Genomic DNA, 24,716 nt, shown 5'->3' with positions numbered 1-24,716 from the left:
GAAAAAGCTCCAATAACTCTCAGCCGATCGAAAGTTATGTCCGTTTGAAACTGCAGCTCCTGTTCCTCCTATCCGCAATTCGAGAGACAAACAAATAAAGAATTCATTCACTGTTGGGTGCGATCATACCAGCACTAATGCACCGGATCCCATCAGAACTCCGAAGTTATGCGTGCTTGGGCAAGAACAGTACTAGGATGGGTGACACCCTGGGAAGTCCTCGTGTTGCACCTTTTTTTTATTAGTTCCTTTTTTTCTTACTCGTACATCTTGTTCTTCCGATTCCTCTCCGTCCTCTTTCCGACTCTTTCAGTCCAATCCACGGATAGAAAAGATGCAATAGACTGAATCACATGACGTGAACATGCGATCTGGGTGACGCGGGCCACTTCGGTGGGTCCCAGCGCGCCCTACGGGAAAAATGCCCCCAAAGACCATCTCCGGGTTTGAATTTGAGCTTCTCCATCTCTTAGACCGAGATACGCGCTGTAGGTATCGAGAAGAGCTTCGCGTGAGCAGGCTGAAGCTCCCGTAACTATCAGCAGATCGAAAGTTATGTCCGTTTGAAACTGCAGCTCCTGTTCCTCCGATCCGCAATTCGAGAGACAAAACAGTAAAAAATCATTCACTATTGGGTGCGATCATACCAGCACTAATGCATCGGATCCCATCAGAAATCCGAAGTTAAGCGTGCTTGGGCGAGAGCAGTACTAGGATGGGTGACCCCCTGGGAAGTCCTCGTGTTGCACCCCTTTTTCATTAATTTCTTTTTTTCTTACTCGTACTTCTAATTCTTTCGATTCCTCTCCGTCCTATTTCTGACTCTTTTAGTCCAATCTGTGGATAGAAAAGATGCAATAGACTGAATCATATGATGTGAACGTGCGATCTGGGAAACGCGGGCCGCTTCGGTGGGTCCCAGCGCGACATACGAGAAAAATGCCCTCAAAGACCATCTCCATTTTGGAATTTGAGCGTCTCTGTCTCTTTAACCTAGATACGCACTATAGGTATCGAGTGGAGCTTCGCGTGAGCAGGCTGAAGCTCTAGTAACTCTCAGCCGATCGAAAGTTATGTCCGTTTGAAACTGCAGCTCCTGTTCCTCCGATCCGCAATTCGAGAGACAAAAAAATAAAGAATTCATTCACTATTGGGTGCGATCATACCAGCATTAATGCACCGGATCCCATCAGAACTCCAAAGTTATGCGTGCTTGGGCAAGAGCAGTATCTGGGTGACGCGGGCCACTTCGATGTGTCCCAGCGCACCCTACGGGAAAAATGACCCCAAAGACCATCTCCGGGTTTGAATTTGAGCTTCTCCGTCTCTTAGACCGAGATACGCGCTGTAGGTATCGAGAAGAGTTTCGCGTGAGCAGGCTGAAGCTCCCGTAACTCTCAGCAGATCGAAAGTTATGTCCGTTTGAAACTGCAGCTCCTGTTCCTCCGATCCGCAATTCGAGAGACAAAAAAATAAAGAATTTATTCATTGTTGGGTGCGATCATACCAGTACTAATGCACCGGATCCCATGAGAACTCCGAAGTTAAGCGTGGTTGGGCGAGAGCAGTACTAGGATGGGTGATCCCCTGGGAAGTCCTCGTGTTGCATCCCTTTTTCATTAATTTCTTTTTTTCTTACTCGTACTTCTTGTTCTTTCGATTCCTCGCCGTCCTATTTACGACTCTTGCAGTCCAATCCGCGGATAGAAAAGATGCAATAAACTTAATTATACGATGTGAACGTGCGATCTGGGTGACGTGGGCCGCTTCGGTGGGTCCCAGCGCGACATACGGGAAAAATGCCCCGAAAGACCATCTCCGTTTTGGAATTTGAGCGTCTCCATCTCTTTAACCGAGATACGCACTATAGGTATCGAGTGGAGCTTCGCGTGAGCAGGAAAAAGCTCCAATAACTCTCAGCTGATCGAAAGTTATGTCCGTTTGAAATTGCAGCTCCTGTTCCTCCTATCCGCAATTCGAGAGACAAAAAAATAAAGAATTCATTCACTGTTGGGTGCGATCATACCAGCACTAATGCACCGGATCCCATCAGAACTCCGAAGTTATGCGTGCTTGGGCAAGAACAATACTAAGATGGGTGACCCCCTGGGAAGTCCTCGTGTTGCACCTTTTTTTTATTAGTTTCTTTTTTTCTTACTCGTACATCTTGTTCTTCCGATTCCTCTACGTCCTCTTTCCGACTCTTTCAGTCCAATCCACGGATAGAAAAGATGCAATAGACTGAATCACACGACATGAACATGCGATCTGGGTGACGCGGGCCACTTCGGTGGGTCCCAGCGCGCCCTACGGGAAAAATGCCCCCAAAGACCATCTCCGGGTTTGAATTTGAGCTTCTCTATCCCTTAGACCGAGATACGCACTGTAGGTATCGAGAAGAGCTTTGCGTGAGCAGGCTGAAGCTCCCGTAACTATCAGCAGATCGAAAGTTATGTCCGTTTGAAACTGCAGCTCCTGTTTCTCCGATCCGCAATTCGAGAGACAAAACAGTAAAAATTCATTCACTATTGGGTGCGATCATACCAGCACTAATGCATCGGATCCCATCAGAAATCCGAAGTTAAGCGTGCTTGGGCGAGAGCAGTACTAGGATGGGTGACCCCCTGGGAAGTCCTCGTGTTGCACCCCTTTTTCATTAATTTCTTTTTTTCTTACTCGTACTTCTAATTCTTTCGATTCCTCTCCGTCCTATTTCCGACTCTTTTAGTCCAATCTGTGGATAGAAAAGATGCAATATACTGAATCATACGATGTGATCGTGCGATCTGGGTGACGCGGGCCGCTTTGGTGGGTCCCAGCGCGACATAAGAGAAAAATGCCCCCAAAGACCATCTCCGTTTTGGAATTTGAGCGTCTCCGTCTCTTTAACCTAGATACGCACTATAGGTATCGAGTGGAGCTTCGCGTGAGCAGGCTGATGCTCTAGTAACTCTCAGCCGATCGAAAGTTATGTCCGTTTGAAACTGCAGCTCCTGTTCCTCCGATCCGCAATTCGAGAGACAAAAAAAAATAAAGAATTCATTCACTATTGGGTGCGATCATACCAGCATTAATGCACCGGATCCCATCAGAACTCCAAAGTTATGCGTGCTTGGGCAAGAGCAGTATCTGGGTGACGCGGGCCACTTCGATGTGTCCCAGCGCACCCTACGGGAAAAATGACCCCAAAGACCATCTCCGGGTTTGAATTTGAGCTTCTCCGTCTCTTAGACCGAGATATGCGCTGTAGGTATCGAGAAGAGCTTCGCGTGAGCAGGCTGAAGCTCCCGTAACTCTCAGCAGATCGAAAGTTATGTCCGTTTGAAACAGCAGCTCCTGTTCCTCCGATCCGCAATTCGAGAGACAAAAAAATAAAGAATTCATTCGCTGTTGGGTGCGATCATACCAGCACTGATGCACCGGATCCCATCAGAACTTCGAAGTTATGCGTGCTTGGGCAAGAGCAGTACTAGGATGGGTGACCCCCTGGGAAGTCCTCGTGTTGCACCCTTTTTTTTATTAGTTTTTTTTTCTTACTCGTACATCTTGTTCTTCCGATTCCTCTCCGTCCTATTTCCGACTCTTTTAGTCTAATCCACAGATAGAAAAGATGCAATAGACTAAATCACACGACGTGAACATGCGATCTGGGTGACGGGGGCCACTTCGGTGGGTCCCAGCGTGCCCTTTGGAAAAAATTCCCCCAGAGACCATATCCGGGTTTGAATTTGAGCTTCTCCGTCTCTTAGACCGAGATACGCGCTGTAGGTATCGAGAAGAGCTTCGCATGAGCAGGCTGAAGCTCCCGTAACTCTCAGCAGATCGAAAGTTATGTTCGTTTGAAACTGCAGCTTCTGTTCCTCCGATCCGCAATTCGAGAGACAAAACAATAAAAATTCATTCACTATTGGGTGCGATCATACCAGCACTAATGCATCGGATTCCATCAGAACTCCGAAGTTAAGAGTGCTTGGGCGAGAGCAGTACTAGGATGGGTGACCCCCTGCGAAGTCCTCGTGTTGCACCCCTTTTTCATTAATTTCTTTTTTTCTTACTCGTACTTCTAATTCTTTTGATTCCTCTCCGTCCTATTTCCGACTCTTTCAGTCCAATCCGCGAATAAAAAAGATGCAGTAGACTGAATCATACGATGTGAACGTGTGATCTGGGTAACGCGGGCCGCTTCGGTGGGTCCCAGCGCAACATACGGGAAAAATGCACCGAAAGACCATCTCCGTTTTGGAATTTGAGCGTCTCCATCTCATTAACCTAGATACGCACTATAGGTATCGAGTGGAGCTTCGCGTCAGCAGGCTGAAGCTCCAGTAACTCTCAGCCGATCGAAAGTTATGTCCGTTTGAAACTGTAGCTCCTGTTCCTCTGATCCGCAATTCTAGAGACAAAAAAAAAAGAATTCATTCACTATTGGGTGCGATCATACCAGCACTAATGCACCGGATCCCATCAGAACTCCGAAGTTATGCGTTCTTAGGCAAGAGCAGTACTAAGATGGGTGACCCCTAGGAAGTCCTCGTGTTGCACTTCTTTTTTAATTAGTTTCTTTTTTTCTTACTCATACATCTTGTTCTTTCGATTCCTCTCCGTCCTATTTCCGACTCTTTCAGTACAATCCACAGATAGAAAAGATGCAATAGACTGAATCACATGACGTGAACGTGCGATCTGGGTGACGCGGGCCACTTCGGTGGGTCCCAGCACGCCCTACGGGAAAAATGCCCCCAAAGACCATCTCCTAGTTTGAATTTGAGCTTCTCCGTCTCTTAGACGGAGATACGCGCTGTAGGTATCGAGAAGAGCTTCGCGTGAGCAGGCTGAAGCTCCCGTAACTCTCAGCAGATCGAAAGTTATGTCCGTTTGAAACTGCAGCTCCTGTTCCTCCGATCCGCAATTCGAGAGACAAAAAAATAAAGAATTCATTCATTGTTGGGTGCGATCATACCAGTACTAATGCACCGAATCCCATCAGAACTCCGAAGGTAAGCGCGCTCGGGAGAGAGCAGTACTAGGATGGGTGACCCCCTGGGAAGTCCTCGTGTTGCACCCCTTTTTCATTAATTTTTTTTTTCTTACTCGTACTTCTTGTTTTTTCGATTCCTCGCCGTCCTATTTCCGACTCTTTCAGTCCAATACACGGATAGAAAAGATGCAATAGAGTTAATCACACGACGTGAACGTTCCATCTGGGTGACGCAAGTCGCTTCAGTGGGTCCCAGTGCCCTACGGGAAAAACTCCTCGAAAAACCATCTCCTTTTTGGAATTTGAGCGTCTCCATCTCTTTAACCTAGATACGCACTATAGGTATCGAGTGGAGTTTCGCGTGAGCAGGCTGAAGCTCCAGTAACTCTCAGCCGATCGAAAGTTATGTACGTTTGAAACTGCAGCTCCTGTTCCTCCGATCCGCAATTCGAGAGACAAAAAAATAAAGAATTCATTCACTATTGGGTGCGATCATACCAGCACTAATGCACGGATCCCATCAGAACTCCGAAGTTAAGCGTGCTTGGGCGAGAGCAGTACTAGGATAGGTGACCCCCTGGGAAGTCCTCGTGTTGCACCCCTTTTTTCTTTAATTTTTTTTTCTTACTCGTACTTCTTGTTCTTTCGATTCCTCGCCCTCCTATTTCCGACTCTTCCAGTCCAATCCGCGGATAGAAAAGATGCAATAAACTTAATCATACGATGTGAACTTGCGATCTGGGTGACGCATGCCGCTTCGGTGGGTCCCAGCGCGACATAGGGGAAAAATGCCCCGAAAGACCATCTCCGTTTTGGAATTTGAGCGTCTCCATCTCTTTAACCAAGATACTCACTATAGGTATCGAGTGGAGCTTCGCGTGAGCAGGCTGAAGCTTTAGTAACTCTCAGCCGATTGAAAGTTATGTCCGTTTGAAACTGCAGCTCCTGTTCCTCCGATCCGCAATTCGAGAGACAAAAAAATAAATAATTCATTCACTGTTGGGTGTGATCGTACCAGCACTAATGCACCGGATCCCATTAAAACTCCAAAGTTATGCGTGCTTGGGCAAGAGCAGTACTAGGATAGGTGACCCCCTGGGAAGTCCTCGTGTTGCACCCCTTTTTTCATTAATTTCTTTTTTTCTTACTCGTACTTCTTGTTCTTTTGAATCCTCTCCGTCCTATTTCCGACTCTTGAATTCCAATCCGCAGATAGAAAAGATGCAATAAACTTAATTATACGATGTGAACGTGCGATCTGGGTGACGCGGGCTGCTTCGGTGGGTCCCAGCGCGACATACGGGAAAAATGCCCCGAAAGACCATCTCCGTTTTGGAATTTGAGCGTCTCCATCTCTTTAACCTAGATACGCACTATAGGTATCGAGTGGAGCTTCGCGTGAGCAGGAAAAAGCTCCAATAACTCTCAGCCGATCGAAAGTTATGTCCGTTTGAAACTGCAGCTCCTGTTCCTCCTATCCGCAATTCGAGAGACAAACAAATAAAGAATTCATTCACTGTTGGGTGCGATCATACCAGCACTAATGCACCGGATCCCATCAGAACTCCGAAGTTATGCGTGCTTGGGCAAGAACAGTACTAGGATGGGTGACACCCTGGGAAGTCCTCGTGTTGCACCTTTTTTTTATTAGTTCCTTTTTTTCTTACTCGTACATCTTGTTCTTCCGATTCCTCTCCGTCCTCTTTCCGACTCTTTCAGTCCAATCCACGGATAGAAAAGATGCAATAGACTGAATCACATGACGTGAACATGCGATCTGGGTGACGCGGGCCACTTCGGTGGGTCCCAGCGCGCCCTACGGGAAAAATGCCCCCAAAGACCATCTCCGGGTTTGAATTTGAGCTTCTCCATCTCTTAGACCGAGATACGCGCTGTAGGTATCGAGAAGAGCTTCGCGTGAGCAGGCTGAAGCTCCCGTAACTATCAGCAGATCGAAAGTTATGTCCGTTTGAAACTGCAGCTCCTGTTCCTCCGATCCGCAATTCGAGAGACAAAACAGTAAAAAATCATTCACTATTGGGTGCGATCATACCAGCACTAATGCATCGGATCCCATCAGAAATCCGAAGTTAAGCGTGCTTGGGCGAGAGCAGTACTAGGATGGGTGACCCCCTGGGAAGTCCTCGTGTTGCACCCCTTTTTCATTAATTTCTTTTTTTCTTACTCGTACTTCTAATTCTTTCGATTCCTCTCCGTCCTATTTCTGACTCTTTTAGTCCAATCTGTGGATAGAAAAGATGCAATAGACTGAATCATATGATGTGAACGTGCGATCTGGGTGACGCGGGCCGCTTCGGTGGGTCCCAGCGCGACATACGAGAAAAATGCCCTCAAAGACCATCTCCATTTTGGAATTTGAGCGTCTCTGTCTCTTTAACCTAGATACGCACTATAGGTATCGAGTGGAGCTTCGCGTGAGCAGGCTGAAGCTCTAGTAACTCTCAGCCGATCGAAAGTTATGTCCGTTTGAAACTGCAGCTCCTGTTCCTCCGATCCGCAATTCGAGAGACAAAAAAATAAAGAATTCATTCACTATTGGGTGCGATCATACCAGCATTAATGCACCGGATCCCATCAGAACTCCAAAGTTATGCGTGCTTGGGCAAGAGCAGTATCTGGGTGACGCGGGCCACTTCGATGTGTCCCAGCGCACCCTACGGGAAAAATGACCCCAAAGACCATCTCCGGGTTTGAATTTGAGCTTCTCCGTCTCTTAGACCGAGATACGCGCTGTAGGTATCGAGAAGAGTTTCGCGTGAGCAGGCTGAAGCTCCCGTAACTCTCAGCAGATCGAAAGTTATGTCCGTTTGAAACTGCAGCTCCTGTTCCTCCGATCCGCAATTCGAGAGACAAAAAAATAAAGAATTTATTCATTGTTGGGTGCGATCATACCAGTACTAATGCACCGGATCCCATGAGAACTCCGAAGTTAAGCGTGGTTGGGCGAGAGCAGTACTAGGATGGGTGATCCCCTGGGAAGTCCTCGTGTTGCATCCCTTTTTCATTAATTTCTTTTTTTCTTACTCGTACTTCTTGTTCTTTCGATTCCTCGCCGTCCTATTTACGACTCTTGCAGTCCAATCCGCGGATAGAAAAGATGCAATAAACTTAATCATACGATGTGAACGTGCGATCTGGGTGACGCGGGCCGCTTCGGTGGGTCCCAGCGCGACATACGGGAAAAATGCCCCGAAAGACCATCTCCGTTTTGGAATTTGAGCGTCTCCATTTCTTTAACCGAGATACGCACTATAGGTATCGAGTGGAGCTTCGCATGAGCAGGCAGAAGCTCCAATAACTCTCAGCCGATCGAAAGTTATGTCCATTTGAAACTGCAGCTCCTGTTCCTCCGATCCGCAATTCGAGAGACAAAAAAATAAAGAATTCATTCACTGTTGGGTGCGATCATACCAGCACTAATGCACCGGATCCCATCAAAACTCCGAAGTTATGCGTGCTTGGGCAAGAGCAGTACTAGGATGGGTGACCCCTTGGGAAGTCCTCGTGTTGCACCCTTTTTTTTAATAGTTTTTTTTTCTTACTCGTACATCTTGTTCTTCCGATTCCTCTCCGTCCTATTTCCGACTCTTTTAGTCCAATCCACAGATAAAAAAGATGCAATAGACTGAATCACACGACGTGAACATGCGATCTGGGTGACGGGGGCCACTTCGGTGGGTCCCAGCGCGCCCTATGGAAAAAATGCCCCCAAAGACCATATCCGGGTTTGAATTTGAGCTTCTCCGTCTCTTAGACCGAGATACGCGCTGTAGGTATCGAGAAGAGCTTCGCATGAGCAGGCTGAAGCTCCCGTAACTCTCAGCAGATCGAAAGTTATGTCCGTTTGAAACTGCAGCTTCTGTTCCTCCGATCCGCAATTCGAGAGACAAAACAATAAAAATTCATTCACTATTGGGTGCGATCATACCAGCACTAATGCATCGGATCCCATCAGAACTCCGAAGTTAAGCGTGCTTGGGCGAGAGCAGTACTAGGATGGGTGACCGGTCCCCTGCGAAGTCCTCGTGTTGCACCCCTTTTTCATTAATTTTTTTTTCTTACTCGTACTTCTAATTCTTTTGATTCCTCTCCGTCCTATTTCCGACTCTTTCAGTCCAATCCGCGGATAGTAAAAATGCAGTAGACTGAATCATACGATGTGAACGTGTGATCTGGGTAACGCGGGCCGCTTCAGTGGGTCCCAGCGCAACATACGGGAAAAATGCACCGAAAGACCATCTCCGTTTTGGAATTTGAGCGTCTCCATCTCTTTAACCTAGATACGCACTATAGGTATCGAGTGGAGCTTTGCGTGAGCAGGCTGAAGCTCCAGTAACTCTCAGCCGATCGAAAGTTATGTCCGTTTGAAACTGTAGCTCCTGTTCCTCTGATCCGCAATTCGAGAGACAAAAAAATAAAGAATTCATTCACTATTGGGTGCGATCATACCAGCACTAATGCACCGGATCCCATCAGAACTCCGAAGTTATGCGTGCTTAGGCAAGAGCAGTACTAAGATGGGTGACCCCTAGGAAGTCCTCGTGTTGCACCCCTTTTTTAATTAGTTTCTTTTTTTCTTACTCGTACATCTTGTTCTTTCGATTCCTCTCCGTCCTATTTCCGACTCTTTCAGTACAATCCACAGATAGAAAAGATGCAATAGACTGAATCACATGACGTGAACGTGCGATCTGGGTGACGCGGGCCACTTCGGTGGGTCCCAGCACGCCCTACGGGAAAAATGCCCCCAAAGACCATCTCCTAGTTTGAATTTGAGCTTCTCCATCTCTTGGACGGAGATACGCGTTGTAGGTATCGAGAAGAGCTTCGCGTGAGCAGGCTGAAGCTCCCGTAACTCTCAGCAGATCGAAAGTTATGTCCGTTTGAAACTGCAGCTCCTGTTCCTCCGATCCGCAATTCGAGAGACAAAAAAATAAAGAATTCATTCATTGTTGGGTGCGATCATACCAGTACTAATGCAACGGATCTCATCAGAACTCCGAAGTTAAGCGCGCTCGGGCGAGAGAAGTACTAGGATGGGTGACCCCCTGGGAAGTCCTCGTGTTGCACCCTTTTTTCATTAATTTCTTTTTTTCTTACTCGTACTTCTTGTTTTTTCGATTCCTCGTCGTCCTATTTCCGACTCTTTCAGTCCAATACACGGATAGAAAAGATGCAATAGACTTAATCACACGACGTGAACGTTCCATCTGGGTGACGCAGGTCGCTTCAGTGGGTCCCAGTGCCCTACGGGAAAAACTCCTCGAAAAACCATCTCCGTTCTGGAATTTGAGCGTCTCCATCTCTTTAACCTAGATACGCACTATAGGTATAGAGTGGAGTTTCGCGTGAGCAGGCTGAAGCTCCAGTAACTCTCAGCCGATCGAAAGTTATGTCCGTTTGAAACTGCAGCTCCTGTTCCTCCGATCCGCAATTCGAGAGACAAAAAAATAAAGAATTCATTCACTATTGGGTGCGATCATACCAGCACTAATGCACCGGATCCCATCAGAACTCCGAAGTTAAGCGTGCTTGGGCGAGAGCAGTACTAGGATAGGTGACCCCCTGGGAAGTCCTCGTGTTGCACCCCTTTTTTCATTAATTTTTTTTTCTTACTCGTACTTCTTGTTCTTTCGATTCCTCACCGTCCTATTTCCGACTCTTCTAGTCCAATCCGCGGATAGAAAAGATGCAATAAACTTAATCATACGATGTGAACTTGCGATCTGGGTGACGCATGCCGCTTCGGTGGGTCCCAGCGCGACATACGGGAAAAATGCCCCGAAAGACCATCTTCGTTTTGGAATTTGAGCGTCTCCATCTCTTTAACCAAGATACGCACTATAGGTATCGAGTGGAGCTTCGCGTGAGCAGGCTGAAGCTTTAGTAACTCTCAGCCGATTGAAAGTTATGTCCGTTTGAAACTGCAGCTCCTGTTTCTCCGATCCGCAATTCGAGAGACAAAAAAATAAATAATTCATTCACTGTTGGGTGTGATCGTACCAGCACTAATGCACCGAATCCCATCAGAACTCCGAAGTTATGCGTGCTTGGGCAAGAGCAGTACTAGGATGTGTGACCCCCTGGGAAGTCCTCGTGTTGCACCCTTTTTTTTATTAGTTTCTTTTTTTCTTACTCGTACATCTTGTTCTTCCGATTCCTCTCCGTCCTATTTCCGACTTTTTCAGTCTAATCCGCGGATAGAAAAGATGCAATAGACCAAATCACAGGACGTGAACGTGCGATCTGGGTGACGCGGGCCACTTCGGTGGGTCCCAGCATGCCCTACAGGAAAAATGCCCCCAAAGACAATCTTCGGGTTTGAATTTGAGCTTCTCCGTCTCTTAGACCGACATACGCGTTGTAGGTATCGAGAAGAGCTTCGCGTGAGCAAGCTGAAGCTCCCGTAACTCTCAGCAGACCGAAAGTTATGTCCGTTTGAAACTGCAGCTTCTTTTCCTCCGATCCGCAATTCGAGAGACAAAACAATAAAATATTCATTCACTGTTGGGTGCTATCATACCAGCACTAATGCACCGGATCCCATCAGAACTCCGAAGTAAAGCGTGCTTGGGCGAGAGCAGTACTAGGATGGGTGACCCCCTGGGAAGTCCTCGTGTTGCATCCCTTTTTCATTAATTTCTTTTTTTCTTACTCGTACTTCTAATTCTTTCGATTCCTCTCCGTCCTATTTTTGAATCTTTCAGTCCAATCCGCGGATAGAAAAGATGCAATAGACTGAATCATACGATGTGAACGTGCGATCTGGGTGACGCGGGCCGCTTCGGTGGGTCCCATCACGACATACGGGAAAAATGCCCTGAAATACCATCTCCGTTTTGGAATTTGAGCGTCTCCGTCTCATTAAGCTAGATACGCACTATAGGTATCGAGTGGAGCTTCGCGTGAGCAGGCTGAAGCTCCAGTAACTCTCAGCCGATCGAAAGTTATGTCCGTTTGAAACTGCAGCTCCTGTTCCTCCGATCCGCAATTCGAGAGACAAAAAAATAAAGAATTCATTCACTATTGGGTGCGATCATACCAGCACTAATGAACCGGATCCCATCAGAACTCCGAAGTTATGCGTGCTTGGGCAAGAGCAGTACTAGGATGGGTGACCCCCTTGGAAGTCCTCGTGTTGCACCCTTTTTTAATTAGTTTCTTTTTTTCTTACTCGTACATCTTGTTCTTCCGATTCCTCTCCATCCTATTTCCGACTCTTTCAGTCCAATCCACGGATAGAAAAGATGCAATAGACTGAATCTCACGACGTGAACGTGCGATCTGGGTGACGCGGGCCACTTCGGTGGGTCCCAGCACGCCCTATGGGACAAATGCCCCCAAAGACCATCTCCGGGTTTGAATTTGAGCTTCTCCGTCTCTTATACCGAGATACGCGCTGTAGGTATCGAGAAGAGTTTCACGTGAGCAGGCTGAAGCTCCCGTAACTCTCAGCAGATCGAAAGTTATGTCCGTTTGAAACTGCAGCTTCTGTTCCTCCGATCCGCAATTCGAGAGACAAAAAATAAAGAATTCATTCACTATTGGGTGCGATCATACCAGTACTAATGCACCGGATCCCATCAGAACTTCGAAGTTAAGCGTGCTTGGGCGAGGGCAGTACTAGGATGGGTGACCCCTTGGGAAGTCCTCGTGTTGCACCCCTTTTTCATTAATTTCTTTTTTTCTTACTCATACTTCTCTTTTTTCCGATTCCTCGCCGTCCTAATTCCGACTCTTTCAGTCCAATCCGCGGATAGAAAAGATGCAATAGACTTAATCACACGACGTGAACGTGCGATTTGGGTGACGCAGGCCGCTTCAGTGGGTCCCAGCACGCCCTACGGGAAAAACGCCCCGAAAGACCATCTTCGGGTTGTAATTTGAGCATCTCCGTCTTTTAGACCGAGATACTTGCTGTAGGTATCGAGAGGAGCTTCGTGTGAACAGGCTGAAGCTCCCGTAACTCTTAGCCGATCAAAAGTTATGTCCGTTTGAAACTGCAGCTCCTGTTCCTCCGATCCGCAATTCGAGAGACAAAACAATGAAAATTCATTAACTATTGGATGCGATCATACCAGCACTAATGCACCGGATCCCATCAGAACTCCGAAGTAAAGAGTGCTTGGGCGAGAGCAGTACTAGGATGGGTGACCTCCTGGAAAGTCCTCGTGTTGCACCCTTTTTTTCATTAATTTCTTTTTTTTTTACTCGTACTTCTTGTTCTTTCGATTCCTTGCCGTCCTATTTCTGACTCTTGCAGTCCAATCCGCGGATAGAAAAGATGCAATAAACTTAATCATACGATGTGAAAGTGCGATCTGGGTGACGCGGGCCGCTTCGGTGGGTCCCAGCGCGACATACGAGAAAAATGACCCGAAAGACCATCTCTGTTTTGGAATTTTAGCGTCTCCGTTTCTTTAACCGAGATACGCACTATAGGTATCGAGTGGAGCTTCGCGTGAGCAGGCAGAAGCTCCAATAACTCTCAGCCGATCGAAAGTTATGTCCATTTGAAACTGCAGCTCCTGTTCCTCCGATCCGCAATTCGAGAGACAAAAAAAAAAGAATTCATTCACTGTTGGGTGCGATCATACCTGCACTAATGCACCGGATCCCATCAGAACTCCGAAGTTATGCGTGCTTGGGCAAGAGCAGTACTAGGATGGGTGACCCCCTGGGAAGTCCTCGTGTTGCACCCTTTTTTTATTAGTTTCTTTTTTTCTTACTCGTACATCTTGTTCTTCCGATTCCTCTCCATCCTATTTCCGACTCCTTTAGTCCAATACACAGATAGAAAAGATGAAATAGACTGAATCACACGACGTGAACATGCGATCTGGGTGACGGGGGCCACTTCGGTGGGTCCCAGCGCGCCTTACGGAAAAAATGCCCCCAAAGACCATCTCTGGGTTTGAATTTGAGCTTCTCCGTCTCTTAGACCAAGATACGCGCTGTAGGTATCGAGAAGAGCTTCGCATGAGCAGGCTGAAGCTCCCGTAACTCTCAGCAGATCGAAAGTTATGTCCGTTTGAAACTGCAGCTTCTGTTCCTCCGATCCGCAATTCGAGAGACAAAACAATAAAAATTCATTCACTATTGGGTGCGATCATACCAGCACTAATGCATCGGATCCCATCAGAACTCCGAAGTTAAGCGTGCTTGGGCGAGAGCAGTACTAGGATGGGTGACCCCCTGCGAAGTCCTCGTGTTGCACCCCTTTTTCATTAATTTCTTTTTTTTCTTACTCGTACTTCTAATTCTTTTGATTCCTCTCCGTCCTATTTCCGACTCTTTCAGTCCAATCCGCGGATAGAAAAGATGCAATAGACTGAATCATACGATGTGAACGTGTGATCTGGGTGATGCGGGCCGCTTCGGTGTGTCTCAGCGCGACATACGGGAAAAATGCACCGAAAGACCATCTCCGTTTTGGAATTTGAGCGTCTCCGTCTCTTTAACCTAGATACGCACTGTAGTAGCCCGTAACCAAAATCAGTAATTAAGGATTAATGCTAATTAATTGAATTGGGTATCGGACGGATCGGAAGCTCCGAAGGCACGATCGGAAGCTCCGAACAGGATCGGAAGCTCCGATGAGCGATCGGAGGCACCGATGATATTACGTCAGGCATGACGTGTGGTTGGATCGGAAGCTCCGATCAGGACCGGAAGCTCCGATCACCCCTATCCGGAGTCAACAAGTGATATTTTGACACGTGGCAGATCAGGATCTTCGGAAGCTCCGATGGCAGGATCGAACGTTCCGATCGAGGTTCGGATGTTCCGATCAAGGATCGGAAGTTCCGATTGTTGTCTATAAATAGAAGGCCGAGGCTTCACTTTCATTTGCCAATTCAGAGTTCTCCTTTCCATTCTTGTCCTTTTGGAGCTGTTCTAGTATTCTTAGGCTTGGTCTGGAGGTCAGCGAGGCGTTCGGTACTCGTAGCGGAGTTGTGCCCAAGTTCTGGAGGCATCGACATCAAAGGGCTAACGACGGACGAAGGTATAGCTTTTGCTTCCTATAAATATTTAGGAGTATGCAATAGCTTAGTTAAGGCTTTTAGAACACCTTAATGATGGTAGTATCATTTGGCAGTGTAGAGCAGATTATAGGCGTGGACCTAGAGTTGGTAGAGCTTGCACTGTTTTGAGGTACGAAAGTACTGTTCGAGATATCCTGACTGAGTATGCATGTATTATGTGACTGCATGATTTATATGCCTTGATATTATGCTGCATTCATTTGCATCTTGTTGTATCTCTTTCGAGATGTCTATTAGTAGGGTTGTACCCTATCCTGTTAGTGGATGGACTTCCATCGATTTGGGTCCGGCGTATCCACGGTTATCTCGGTATGGGAGCCACCTCCTGAAGCGACGGCACAGCGTGCTACATACCAGGGCCCGGTCTATCTCTGTTATCTGATCCTTGACCTCGAGTCTATAGGGAGTTCACTTTGCATGCATGTATACTCATACTCTCGCACTGAGCATTTTATGCTCACGTCTCGTACTCTGTATTTTCTGGACACCCTATTCCATTGGGCAGGTTTGCGATTGGACGAGGAGGGTGGATCCAGGAGGGGCTAGTCAGTGGTTGGCCAGCTAGAGCTTCGTTTAGGTTTTATTACTGTTGTTTGGGTTTATACAGCTATTCGATTTGGTTGTATATTATTGGATAAATTACAAATTCCTTTACTTGGGGTTGTAAACTATTTATGGTTTCCGCAGTTTTATTCTGATATCTGTTTAATTAAGTTAATTGCATGCCTAAGTTCTGTTTAGTAGGTGATCCGGGTAAGGGTCACTACATTTATGGTATCAGAGCATGCAAAAGATTTCTTGGGATTTAGTCTCATCTTGAGGTATTTTTGTAGATGTCAAATCGTGACGACCAGAGTTCTCATGGCAGTGTTGGTGGGTGTTGGGGAGATGCCGACCGGGAGCCTCGTCCAAAACGGCGTCATCGTCACCATGACGACGAGCGTTTCACTGTGCGTCGATTCTTAGCTATGGGTCCTAAGCCCTTAGTTGGGGGTGAGTCACCAGAGGATGCAGAGAACTGGTTAGACCGCATGGAAATGACTTTTCAGACTTTCCAATGCACCAAGGAGCAGAAAGTGGAAACCCTTGGCTATCTTCTGGATGGGCGTGCGCGCAGGTGGTGGAGGTTTACTTCTGCACCTTTTGTCGTGGCGAGAGGAGTGGCCACCTGGGCCGAGTTCCGCACAGCTTTCCAAAAGCGGTATTTTCCTCCTGCACTCCGTCAGTCAAAGGCAGGAGAGCTACTGAGTCTGCGACAGGGAGCCATGTCTATCGATGAATATCAGCAGAGGTTCTTTGATCTGCTATCATATTGCCCCGAGATTGCTGATAGCTCAGAGATGAAGTATAATCTGTTCCTTCAGGGCCTTAACCCTGAGATCCATGACCGTGTGGCGGTTGGCGACGACATGTCCTACGAGGGTTTGGTGAGCCGTTGTCACCAGGCGGAGGACAGCATTCGGCGGAACTCCCTCAGTCGAGGCCTGCTAGTTCTTTGGGTCCCCGTGCCCAAACTTTCAAGAAGTCTGGATCTTCTTCTTCCTCTGGTTCTGGAGGTGTTGTTCGTTACGGTAAGAAGGACAAGTGTGATCACTGTGGGAAGAACCATCCATCCGACAAGTGCCGCAGAGCTTCTGGAGCTTGTTTCTGTTGTGGAGAGACTGGTCATATCCGGAGAGATTGTCCACTGTCTGGGGGAGGTGGTTCTGGTTCTAGTTCAGGATCGGGTTCTCAGGCCACCGTTCAGCAGAGGTCGCAGGGACAGTCTGCTGGGAGTTCTCATTTGAGGCCACGAGCTTCTGGCCAGGTGTTTGCCCTGAGACATGATCAAGCTGTGGAGGAGAATGAGAAAGTCATCGAGGTACATTTATGCTTTATGGTATACCTGCTCTTGTACTTATTGACACTGGTGCATCTCATTCCTTCATTTCTGCACGTTTTGTTAAGAGGCATAAGTTACCATGCATTGCACTAGACGTAGTGATGTCTTTTTCTACTCCGACGGGCCAATCTGCTTTGGCTAAGCGTCTAGTGATGGGTTGCCCTTTAGAGTTCGAAGGGAAGATTCTGTTAGCGAATCTCATGGTCCTGGCGATGGACGACTTTGATTGCATTCTGGGAATAGATATGTTGACTACCTATCGAGCTTCAGTGGACTGCTATCAGAGATTAGTACGCTTTCATCCAGAGGGGAGTGAGAGCTGGTTTTTCTATGGTGAGGGAGCGCGACCCCCGATGCCTTTAGTATCAGCTTTGAGAGCCTGTCGATCTCTAGAGTCTGGCGGGGAAGGCTACCTTATCTATGCAGTTGATTTGTCCGTTGAGAGTATTGGGATAGAGAGCATTCCTGTTGTGGATGAATTTCCAGATGTGTTTCCTGATGAGATTCCGGGTTTTCCTCCTGCTAGGGAAGTCGAGTTTGGCATAGAGTTGATGCCAGGTACTTCGCCTATTTCTAGAGCACCGTATCGTCTGGCTCCGTCAGAGATGCGTGAGTTGAAGAATCAGCTACAGGATCTTTTAGACAAGGGGTACATTCGTCCTAGTGTGTCTCCTTGGGGAGCTCCTGTTCTCTTTGTAAAGAAGAAGGATGGGTCGATGCGGCTATGCATTGACTATCGGCAGCTGAATCGAGTCACTGTGAAGAACAAGTATCCGTTGCCTCGTATTGATGACTTGTTTGATCAGCTGCAGGGCACGTCAGTTTACTCCAAGATTGACTTGAGATCTGGATATCATCAGTTGAGAGTCCGTGATCAGGACGTAGCCAAGACTGCATTCCATACTCGCTATGGGCATTACGAGTTCCTAGTGATGCCATTTGGTTTGACTAATGCGTCGGCTATATTCATGGATTTGATGAACCACGTCTTCAGGGAGTACTTGGACAAGTTTGTCGTGGTCTTCATTGACGACATCTTGGTGTATTCACGTAATACGGAAGAGCATGTTTCTCACTTGTGGTTGGTACTACAGACTCTTCGAGATGATCAGTTATACGCCAAGCTGAGAAAGTGTGAGTTCTGGATGGATAGAGTGGTCTTTCTTGGCCATATCATATCCAGGGAAGGGATTTCTGTTGATCCAAGCAAGATTGAAGCGGTACTTAATTGGTCGCGTCTGACGACAGTTGTTGAGATCCGTAGTTTTCTGGGTCTAGCAGGGTTTTATCGTCGCTTCATTCTGAACTTCTCTCAGTTAGCTCGACCGTTGACGCAGCTTACCCTCAAGGGTGTGGATTTCGAGTGGTCCTCCGAGTGCGAGGAGAATTTCCGTGAGCTTCAACGGCGGTTGACTTCTGCGTCGGTTTTGGCATTACCGACAGGATCTGGAGGGTATGTAGTTTACACGGATGCTTCTCTTCAGGGGTTAGGTTGTTTCCTGACTCAGAATGGGCATGTGATCGCATACGCTTCTAGACAGCTGAAGCTTCACGAGGACAACTACCCAGTCCATGATTTAGAGTTAGCAGCCATTGTGTTCGCTTTGAAGATCTGGCGTCATTATCTGTATGGCGAGAAATTTGAGATCTTCACCAACCATAAGAGTCTCAAGTATTTGTTCACTCAAGCGGAGTTGAACATGAGGCAGAGACGTTGGATGGATTTGCTTAAGGACTATGATTGCGAGATTAAGTACCATCCGAGAGCTGCTAATCTCACCGCTGATGCTTTGAGTCGCAAGGTGCAATTATCCGCACTTCAGACTTGTTCGATGTCTAGTGCGATCAGTGACTGTTGTACTTCAGGTTATACCTTCAAGCATAAGAAAGATATGCAGAGTATCCAGATGTTTGCGATATTATCTGAGCCAGCCTTGTATTCGCGGATCCGAGATGCTCAGATGTCTGATTCGAAGACCCAGCGTTTAGCTCGTCTAGCTAACGAGGGTAGCTCGTCTGGATTTCATTATCAGTCAGATGGCTTTCTGTTTTTTTCTGGTAGGCTTGTGATTCCGCAGGATGAAGAGTTGCGAGAGGAGATTTTGTCTCAGGCGCATCGCACTAAGTTGAGTATTCATCCTGGGAGCAACAAGATGTACAAAGATCTACGTACTCGTTTTTGGTGGAAGGGAATGAAACGCAGTGTTTATCAGTTTGTTTCGAGATGTTTGGTGTGACAACAGGTCAAGGCAGAGCACCGACGACCTGGAGGATTGCTTCACAGTCTGCCTATTCCTGAATGGAAATGGGAGTTTATCACAATGGACTTTTTGACCCATTTGCCGGTATCCCCGAGGAACTGTGATGCTATCTGGGTTGTGGTGGACCCTACTCACCAAGTCAGCGCATTTCATTGCCTATAGCCGAGAGTACTCTGTGGATCGCATGGCACAAATGTACATTCAGGAGATCGTTCGACTTCATGGAGTGCCTGTGAGCATTGTCAGCGATCGGGACCCCAGGTTTACTTCTAGATTCTGGGGGAGTGTTCAGCGTGCGATGGTTACTACTCTCAGTTTGAGTACAGCCTATCATCCGGAGACTGATGGTCAGTCAGAGCGCACTATCCGTACGTTAGAGGATATGCTTAGAGCGTGCGTCATGGATTTTGGTTCAGCCTGGCAGGATCATTTGCCGTTGATCGAGTTCGCTTACAACAACAGCTATCACACTAGTATTGGGATGGCACCTTTTGAGGCATTGTATGGGCGACGTTGTCGTACTCCACTCTTCTGGGAAGAAGTGGGGGAGAGACAGGCTGAGGGACCAGAGTTTATCCAGCAGGCGATAGACATTGTTGATCAAATCAAGAAACGGATTAAGACTGCACAGGATCGTCAGGCCAGCTATGCTAATATCAAGCGTAGGCCTTTGTAGTTCGAGGTCGGGGAGAAAGTGTTTCTGAGAGTGTCACCTTTCCGCAAGATTCTCAGATTTGGCCTTAAGGGCAAGTTGTCTCCCAGATTTATCGGTCCGTTTGAGATCTTGGAGAGCATTGGCGATTTGGCTTATCGACTAGCTTTGCCACCGCATCTATCCAGTATTCACGACGTGTTCCACGTATCTCTGTTACTACGGTATGTGGCAGATGAATCTCATATTCTGCAGCGGTCTGAGGTTCAGGTAGACAAGGATTTGACTTATGTTGAGAAACCTCTTCGTATCCTGGATTATAAGGATAAGGTTTTACGAAACAAAGTCATTCCTTTGGTTTTAGTTCAGTGGTAGCGCCGAGGCACTGAGGAAGCTACTTGGGAGCTTGAGGACAGGATGCGTAAAGACCATCCTGAGTTGTTTTGATTTCATTCTTTAAAGTTGTATTCAGTTGTAAACTCTGTAAACGTTTGATTTGAATAAAGAATGTTTCCGATTTCTGTTCTTGCATTCGGTACTTAAGATCTGATTTCGAGGAAGAAATATCTTAAGTGGGGGAGAATGTAGTAGCCTATAACCAAAATCAGTAATTAAGGATTAATGCTAATTAATTGAATTGGGTATCGGACGGATCAGAAGCTCCGAAGGCACGATCGGAAGCTCCAAACAGGATTGGAAGCTCCGATGAGCGATCGGAGGCACCGATGATATTACGTCAGGCATGACGTGTGGTTGGATCGGAAGCTCCGATCAGGACCGGAAGCTCCGATCACCCCTATCCGGAGTCAAGTTCGGACGTTCCAATCAAGGATCGGAAGTTCCGATCGTTGTCTATAAATAGAAGGCCGAGGCTTCACTTTCATTTGCCAATTCCGAGTTCTCCTTTCCATTCTTGTCCTTTTGGAGCTGTTCTAGTCTTCTTAGGCTTGGTCCGGAGGTCAGCGAGGCGTTCGGTACTCGTAGCGGAGTTGTGCCCAAGTTTTGGAGGCATCGACATCAAAGGGCTAACGACGGACGAAGGTATAGCTTTTGCTTCCTATAAATATTTAGGAGTATGCAATAGCTTAGTTAAGGCTTTTAGAACACCTTAATGATGGTAGTATCATTTGGCAGTGTAGAGCAGACTATAGGCGTAGACCTAGAGTTGGTAGAGCTTGCACTGTTTTGAGGTACGAAAGTACTGTTCGAGATATCCTGACTGAGTATGCATGTATTATGTGACTGCATGATTTATATGCCATGATATTATGCTGCATTCATTTGCATCTTGCTGTATCTCTTTCGAGATGTCTGTTAGTAGGGTTGTACCCTATCCTGTTAGTGGATGGACTTCCATCGATTTGGGTCCGGCATATCCACGGTTATCTCGGTATGGGAGCCACCTCCTGAAGCTACGGCACAGCGTGCTACATACCAAGGCCCGGTCTGTCTCTGTTATCTGATCCTTGACCTCGAGTCTATAGGGAGTTCACTTTGCATGCATGTATACTCATACTCTCGCACTGAGCGTTCTATGCTCACGTCTCGTACTCTGTATTTTCTGGACACCCTATTCCATTGGGCAGGTTTGCGATTGGACGAGGAGGGTGGATCCAGGGGCTAGTCAGTGGTTGGCCAGCTGGAGCTTCATTTAGGTTTTATTACTGTTGTTTGGGTTTATACAGCTATTAGATTTGGTTGTATATTATTGGATAAATTACAGATTCCTTTACTTGGGGTTGTAAACTATTTATGGTTTCCGCAGTTTTATTCTGATATCTGTTTAATTAAGTTAATTGCATGCCTAAGTTCTGTTTAGTAGGTGATCTGGGTAAGGGTCACTACACGCACTATAGGTATCGAGTGGAGCTTCGCGTGAGCAGGCTGAAGCTCCAGTAACTCTCAGCCGATCGAAAGTTATGTCCGTTTGAAACTGTAGCTCCTGTTCCTCTGATCCGCAATTCGAGAGACAAAAAAATAAAGAATTAATTCACTATTGGGTGCGATCATACCAGCACTAATGCACCGGATCCCATCAGAACTCCGAAGTTATGCGTGCTTAGGCAAGAGCAGTACTCGGATGGGTGACCCCCTAGGAAGTCCTCGTGTTGCACCCCTTTTTTAATTAGTTTCTTTTTTTCTTACTCGTACATCTTGTTCTTTCGATTCCTCTCCGTCCTATTTTCGACTCTTTCAGTCCAATCCACGGATAGAAAAGATGCAATAGACTGAATCACACGACGTGAACGTGCGATCTGGGTGACGCAGGCCACTTCGGTGGGTCCCAGCGTGCCCTATGGGAAAAATGACCCCAAAGACCATCTCCGGGTTTGAATTTGATCTTCTCCGTCTCTTAGACCGAGATACGTGCTGTAGGTAACGACAAGAGCTTCGCGTGAGCAGGCTGAAGCTCCCGTAACTCTCAGCAGATCGAAAGTTATGTCCGTTTGAAACTGCAGCTCCTGTTCCTTCGATCCGCAATTCGAGAGACAAAACAATAAAGAATTCATTAACTATTGGATGCGATTATACCAGCACTAATGCACCGGATCCCATCAGAACTCCAAAGTTAAGCATGCCTGTGCGAGAGCAGTACTAGGATGGGTGACCCCCTGGGAAGTCCTCGTGTTGCACCCCTTTTTTCATTAATTTCTTTTTTTCTTACTCGTACTTCTTGTTCTTTTGATTCCTCGCCGTCCTATTTCCGACTCTTGCAGTCCAATCCGCAGATAGAAAAGATGCAATAAACTTAATTATACGATGTGAACGTGCGATCTGGGTGACGCGGGCCGCTTCTATGGGTCCCAGCACGACATACGGGAAAAATGCCCCGAAAGACCATCTCCGTTTTGGAATTTGAGCGTCTCCGTCTCTTTAACCGAGATACGCACTATAGGTATCGAGTGGAGCTTCGCGTGAGCAGGCTGAAGCTCCAGTAACTCTCAGCCGATCGAAAGTTGTGTCCGTTTGAAACTGCAGCTCCTGTTCCTCCAATCCGCAATTCGAGAGACAAAAAAATAAAGAATTAATTCACTGTTGGGTGCGATCATACCAGCACTAATGCACCGGATCCCATCAGAACTCCAAATTTATGCGTGCTTGGGCAAGAGCAGTACTAGGATGGGTGACCCCCTGGGAAGTCCTCGTGTTGCACCCTATTTTTTATTAGTTTGTTTTTTTCTTACTCGTACATCTTGTTCTTCCGATTTCTCTCCGTCCTATTTCCGACTCTTTTAGTCCAATCCGCGGATAGAAAAGATGCAATAGACTGAATCACAGGACGTGAACGTCCGATCTGGGTGACTCGGGCCACTTCGGTGGGTCCCAGCATGCCCTACGTGAAAAAAGCCCCCAAAGACAATCTCCGGGTTTGAATTTGAGCTTCTCGGTCTCTTAGACCGACATACGCGTTGTAGGTATCAAGAAGAGCTTCGCGTGAGCAAGCTGAAGCTCCCGTAACTCTCAGCAGATCGAAAGTTATGTCCGTTTGAAACTGCAGCTCCTTTTCCTCCGATGCGCAATTCAAGAGACAAAAAGATCAAATATTCATTCATTGTTGGGTGCGATCATACCAGCACTAATGCACCGGATCCCATCAGAACTACGAAGTTAAGCGTGCTTGGGTGTTGGGTGCGATCATACCAGCACTAATGCACCAGATCCCATCAGAACTATGAAGTTAAGCGTGCTTGGGCTAGAGCAGTACTAGGATGGGTGACCCCCTGGGAAGTCCTTGTGTTGCACCCCTTTTTCATTAATTTCTTTTTTTCTTACTCGTACTTCTAATTATTTCGATTCCTCTCCGTCCTATTTCCGACTCTTTCAGTCCAATCCGCGGATAGAAAAGACCATCTCCGTTTTGGAATTTGAGCGTATCCGTCTCTTTTACCTCGATACGCAGTATAGGTATCGAGTGGAGCTTTGCGTGAGCAGGCTGAAGCTCTAGTAACTCTCAGTCGATCGAAAGTTATGTCCATTTGAAACTGCAGCTCCTGTTCCTCCGATCCGCAATTCGAGAGACAAAAAAATAAAGAATTCATTCACTATTGGGTGCGATCATACCAGCACTAATGCACCGAATCCCATCAGAACTCCGAAGTCATGCGTGCTTGGGCAAGAGCAGTACTAGGATGGGTGACCCCCTGGGAAGTCCTCGTGTTGCACCCCTTTTTTAATTAGTTTCTTTTTTTCTTACTCGTACATCTTGTTCTTCCGATTCCTCTCCGTCCTATTTCCGACTCTTTCAGTCCAATCCACGAATAGAAAAGACGCAATAGACTGAATCACACGACGTGAACGTGCGATCTGGGTGACGCGGGCCACTTCGGTGGGTCCCAGTGCGTCCTACGGGAAAAATTCCCCCAAAGACCATCTTCGGGTTTGAATTTGAGCTTCTCCATCTCTATGACCGAGATACGCGCTGTAGGTATCGAGAAGAGCTTCGCGTGAGCAGGCTGAAGCTCCCGTAACTCTCAGCAGATCGAAAGTTATGTCCGTTTGAAACTGCAGCTCCTGTTCCTCCGATCCGCAATTCGAGAGACAAAAAAATAAAGAATTCATTCACTGTTGGGTGCGATCATACCAGTACTAATGCACTGGATCCCATCAGAACTCTGAAGTTCAGCGTGCTTGGGCGAGAGCAGTACTAGGATAGGTGACCCCCTGGGAAGTTCTCGTGTTGCACCCCTTTTTCATTAATTTCTTTTTTTCTTACTCGTACTTCTTGTTTTTTCGATTCCTCGCCGTCCTATTTCCGACTCTTTCAGTCCAATCCGCGGATAGAAAAATGATATTGACTTAATCACACGACGTGAACGTGCGATCTAGGTGACGCAGGCCGCTTCAATGGGTCCCAGCATGCCCGACGGGAAAAACG

The 24,716-nt window shown here is 47.1% G+C and overlaps 31 non-coding genes and 1 pseudogene across 31 annotated transcripts; all 32 read left to right on the top strand.

Annotated features, from left to right (window-relative positions):
- The first annotated feature begins 115 nt into the window (after positions 1-115).
- On the top strand, positions 116-234 carry LOC140868678 (5S ribosomal RNA). The gene has a single exon (XR_012146084.1). It is a non-coding gene; the product is annotated as a 5S ribosomal RNA (ribosomal RNA).
- Positions 235-633: 399 nt separating this feature from the next.
- Positions 634-752, top strand: LOC140869340 (5S ribosomal RNA). Its single transcript, XR_012146719.1, has one exon. It is a non-coding gene; the product is annotated as a 5S ribosomal RNA (ribosomal RNA).
- A 741-nt stretch (positions 753-1,493) lies between these two features.
- Positions 1,494-1,612, top strand: LOC140868198 (5S ribosomal RNA). Its single transcript, XR_012145624.1, has one exon. It is a non-coding gene; the product is annotated as a 5S ribosomal RNA (ribosomal RNA).
- Positions 1,613-2,012: 400 nt separating this feature from the next.
- LOC140868514 (5S ribosomal RNA) lies at positions 2,013-2,131 on the top strand. Its single transcript, XR_012145928.1, has one exon. It is a non-coding gene; the product is annotated as a 5S ribosomal RNA (ribosomal RNA).
- Positions 2,132-2,530: 399 nt separating this feature from the next.
- LOC140869329 (5S ribosomal RNA) lies at positions 2,531-2,649 on the top strand. Its single transcript, XR_012146708.1, has one exon. It is a non-coding gene; the product is annotated as a 5S ribosomal RNA (ribosomal RNA).
- Positions 2,650-3,392: 743 nt separating this feature from the next.
- Positions 3,393-3,511, top strand: LOC140867914 (5S ribosomal RNA). The gene has a single exon (XR_012145354.1). It is a non-coding gene; the product is annotated as a 5S ribosomal RNA (ribosomal RNA).
- A 398-nt stretch (positions 3,512-3,909) lies between these two features.
- On the top strand, positions 3,910-4,028 carry LOC140869584 (5S ribosomal RNA). Its single transcript, XR_012146790.1, has one exon. It is a non-coding gene; the product is annotated as a 5S ribosomal RNA (ribosomal RNA).
- Positions 4,029-4,427: 399 nt separating this feature from the next.
- LOC140869450 (5S ribosomal RNA) lies at positions 4,428-4,545 on the top strand (annotated as a pseudogene).
- Positions 4,546-4,946: 401 nt separating this feature from the next.
- LOC140868912 (5S ribosomal RNA) lies at positions 4,947-5,065 on the top strand. Its single transcript, XR_012146310.1, has one exon. It is a non-coding gene; the product is annotated as a 5S ribosomal RNA (ribosomal RNA).
- A 397-nt stretch (positions 5,066-5,462) lies between these two features.
- Positions 5,463-5,580, top strand: LOC140870471 (5S ribosomal RNA). The gene has a single exon (XR_012147430.1). It is a non-coding gene; the product is annotated as a 5S ribosomal RNA (ribosomal RNA).
- A 399-nt stretch (positions 5,581-5,979) lies between these two features.
- Positions 5,980-6,098, top strand: LOC140869335 (5S ribosomal RNA). Its single transcript, XR_012146714.1, has one exon. It is a non-coding gene; the product is annotated as a 5S ribosomal RNA (ribosomal RNA).
- A 401-nt stretch (positions 6,099-6,499) lies between these two features.
- Positions 6,500-6,618, top strand: LOC140868677 (5S ribosomal RNA). The gene has a single exon (XR_012146083.1). It is a non-coding gene; the product is annotated as a 5S ribosomal RNA (ribosomal RNA).
- A 399-nt stretch (positions 6,619-7,017) lies between these two features.
- LOC140869318 (5S ribosomal RNA) lies at positions 7,018-7,136 on the top strand. The gene has a single exon (XR_012146697.1). It is a non-coding gene; the product is annotated as a 5S ribosomal RNA (ribosomal RNA).
- Positions 7,137-7,877: 741 nt separating this feature from the next.
- On the top strand, positions 7,878-7,996 carry LOC140868197 (5S ribosomal RNA). The gene has a single exon (XR_012145623.1). It is a non-coding gene; the product is annotated as a 5S ribosomal RNA (ribosomal RNA).
- Positions 7,997-8,396: 400 nt separating this feature from the next.
- On the top strand, positions 8,397-8,515 carry LOC140868167 (5S ribosomal RNA). Its single transcript, XR_012145596.1, has one exon. It is a non-coding gene; the product is annotated as a 5S ribosomal RNA (ribosomal RNA).
- A 398-nt stretch (positions 8,516-8,913) lies between these two features.
- On the top strand, positions 8,914-9,036 carry LOC140868510 (5S ribosomal RNA). Its single transcript, XR_012145924.1, has one exon. It is a non-coding gene; the product is annotated as a 5S ribosomal RNA (ribosomal RNA).
- A 398-nt stretch (positions 9,037-9,434) lies between these two features.
- Positions 9,435-9,552, top strand: LOC140868920 (5S ribosomal RNA). Its single transcript, XR_012146318.1, has one exon. It is a non-coding gene; the product is annotated as a 5S ribosomal RNA (ribosomal RNA).
- Positions 9,553-9,953: 401 nt separating this feature from the next.
- Positions 9,954-10,072, top strand: LOC140867907 (5S ribosomal RNA). The gene has a single exon (XR_012145347.1). It is a non-coding gene; the product is annotated as a 5S ribosomal RNA (ribosomal RNA).
- A 398-nt stretch (positions 10,073-10,470) lies between these two features.
- Positions 10,471-10,589, top strand: LOC140870472 (5S ribosomal RNA). Its single transcript, XR_012147431.1, has one exon. It is a non-coding gene; the product is annotated as a 5S ribosomal RNA (ribosomal RNA).
- A 399-nt stretch (positions 10,590-10,988) lies between these two features.
- On the top strand, positions 10,989-11,107 carry LOC140869209 (5S ribosomal RNA). The gene has a single exon (XR_012146595.1). It is a non-coding gene; the product is annotated as a 5S ribosomal RNA (ribosomal RNA).
- A 401-nt stretch (positions 11,108-11,508) lies between these two features.
- On the top strand, positions 11,509-11,627 carry LOC140869131 (5S ribosomal RNA). The gene has a single exon (XR_012146521.1). It is a non-coding gene; the product is annotated as a 5S ribosomal RNA (ribosomal RNA).
- A 400-nt stretch (positions 11,628-12,027) lies between these two features.
- LOC140868360 (5S ribosomal RNA) lies at positions 12,028-12,146 on the top strand. Its single transcript, XR_012145781.1, has one exon. It is a non-coding gene; the product is annotated as a 5S ribosomal RNA (ribosomal RNA).
- A 399-nt stretch (positions 12,147-12,545) lies between these two features.
- LOC140868204 (5S ribosomal RNA) lies at positions 12,546-12,664 on the top strand. Its single transcript, XR_012145631.1, has one exon. It is a non-coding gene; the product is annotated as a 5S ribosomal RNA (ribosomal RNA).
- A 399-nt stretch (positions 12,665-13,063) lies between these two features.
- LOC140869867 (5S ribosomal RNA) lies at positions 13,064-13,182 on the top strand. Its single transcript, XR_012146858.1, has one exon. It is a non-coding gene; the product is annotated as a 5S ribosomal RNA (ribosomal RNA).
- A 400-nt stretch (positions 13,183-13,582) lies between these two features.
- On the top strand, positions 13,583-13,701 carry LOC140870340 (5S ribosomal RNA). The gene has a single exon (XR_012147305.1). It is a non-coding gene; the product is annotated as a 5S ribosomal RNA (ribosomal RNA).
- A 399-nt stretch (positions 13,702-14,100) lies between these two features.
- LOC140868423 (5S ribosomal RNA) lies at positions 14,101-14,219 on the top strand. The gene has a single exon (XR_012145842.1). It is a non-coding gene; the product is annotated as a 5S ribosomal RNA (ribosomal RNA).
- A 7,619-nt stretch (positions 14,220-21,838) lies between these two features.
- On the top strand, positions 21,839-21,957 carry LOC140868452 (5S ribosomal RNA). Its single transcript, XR_012145869.1, has one exon. It is a non-coding gene; the product is annotated as a 5S ribosomal RNA (ribosomal RNA).
- A 401-nt stretch (positions 21,958-22,358) lies between these two features.
- Positions 22,359-22,477, top strand: LOC140868537 (5S ribosomal RNA). Its single transcript, XR_012145950.1, has one exon. It is a non-coding gene; the product is annotated as a 5S ribosomal RNA (ribosomal RNA).
- A 401-nt stretch (positions 22,478-22,878) lies between these two features.
- Positions 22,879-22,997, top strand: LOC140868484 (5S ribosomal RNA). Its single transcript, XR_012145899.1, has one exon. It is a non-coding gene; the product is annotated as a 5S ribosomal RNA (ribosomal RNA).
- Positions 22,998-23,468: 471 nt separating this feature from the next.
- LOC140870418 (5S ribosomal RNA) lies at positions 23,469-23,587 on the top strand. Its single transcript, XR_012147381.1, has one exon. It is a non-coding gene; the product is annotated as a 5S ribosomal RNA (ribosomal RNA).
- A 301-nt stretch (positions 23,588-23,888) lies between these two features.
- On the top strand, positions 23,889-24,007 carry LOC140868343 (5S ribosomal RNA). The gene has a single exon (XR_012145765.1). It is a non-coding gene; the product is annotated as a 5S ribosomal RNA (ribosomal RNA).
- Positions 24,008-24,408: 401 nt separating this feature from the next.
- Positions 24,409-24,527, top strand: LOC140868191 (5S ribosomal RNA). The gene has a single exon (XR_012145617.1). It is a non-coding gene; the product is annotated as a 5S ribosomal RNA (ribosomal RNA).
- The last annotated feature ends 189 nt before the right edge of the window (positions 24,528-24,716 follow it).

This window comes from Henckelia pumila, chromosome 4 (assembly GCF_033568475.1).
Source record: "Henckelia pumila isolate YLH828 chromosome 4, ASM3356847v2, whole genome shotgun sequence".
Lineage (NCBI taxonomy): Eukaryota > Viridiplantae > Streptophyta > Magnoliopsida > Lamiales > Gesneriaceae > Henckelia > Henckelia pumila.
Note: the sequence above shows the minus strand (reverse complement) of the source record. Positions and strands in the feature narration are given on the sequence as shown.